Genomic DNA, 1,192 nt, shown 5'->3' on the forward strand with positions numbered 1-1,192 from the left:
TGAGGTAGGAGGGGGCAAGGTAAAGCAGAGTAAAGCAAAGTAAAGCAGGAGCAAAGTTAGGAGATGGTAAGAAGAACCTTCTTACATTTGACAATTTCCTGGAATGAGCCAGATTTCTTCACTTGTTGGTGAGAAACACTTCTTCATTGTCTGCTATGCCTTTCCCTATCCCTTGTTAAATGGGGAAGCAGTGTTGCCTAGTGGAAAGAGTTTGGGCCTGGGAATCAGAGGACCTGAGTTCTAATTCTAGCTCTGCTACTTGTCTGCTGTGTGACCTAGGGCAAGTCACTTCACTCCTCTGTACCTCAGTTGCTTATCTGTAAAATGGGGATTAAATCCTACTCCCTCCTACCTAGACTGTGAGCCCCATATGGGACAGGGACTGTGTCCAATCTGATAACCTTGTCTCTATCCCAGTGCCTAGAAAAATGCTTGGTGCATAGTAGCCCTTAACAAAAACCATAATAATAATAGTCATTATTAACTTCAGATTTTCATTAATTTACATTAATTTAGCCAAAATAAACACATTTATGCCTTCTTCCTTTCCCACTGAAACCTAGCTACAAACTTCACTCCTCTAATACAAATCTACTCACTGTTCCTCAACCTTGTTTGTCTCACCACTGATCCCTTGCTTACATGGTTGCCAGGTTCCCTGACTAATGGGACCAATGACTGCAGCAATGTCAATAGGTTGGGTAATTCAATTAATCAAAGATATTTGTTGAATGCTTACTGTGTGCAGACCACTGTATTAAGTGCTTGGGTGAGTATACTAGAGTGAGTAGACATGATCCCTGGCCTCAGGGAGTTTACAATTTAGTAGAGGAGACAAACATTGCAGTCAAGTACAGGTAGCGAGAAACCGAGTATGAAGATATATGTGTTGTAGAGGTGGGAGTTTGTTTCCCATGGGTCAGGAAGGGGGATGGCAATGGGAAAGGTAGGACAGAGATAAAACTAGAAAAAGCTCTGTCACTCTCCCCAAACTACCAATCCTTAGAAAATGGGGGATCCTACTTGAACAACAAGCAGCATGACCTAGTGGAAAGAGGACAAGCATGGAAGTCAGAGGACCTAGGTTCTAATCCTGACAAGTCACTTAACTTCTGTATGTCTCATTTCCCTCATCTGCAAAATAGGAATTCAATCCCTGTTCTCCCTCCTGCTTATATTGTGAGCCCTGTGT

Source organism: Tachyglossus aculeatus, chromosome X1 (assembly GCF_015852505.1).
Source record: "Tachyglossus aculeatus isolate mTacAcu1 chromosome X1, mTacAcu1.pri, whole genome shotgun sequence".
Taxonomy (NCBI): Eukaryota; Metazoa; Chordata; class Mammalia; order Monotremata; family Tachyglossidae; genus Tachyglossus; species Tachyglossus aculeatus.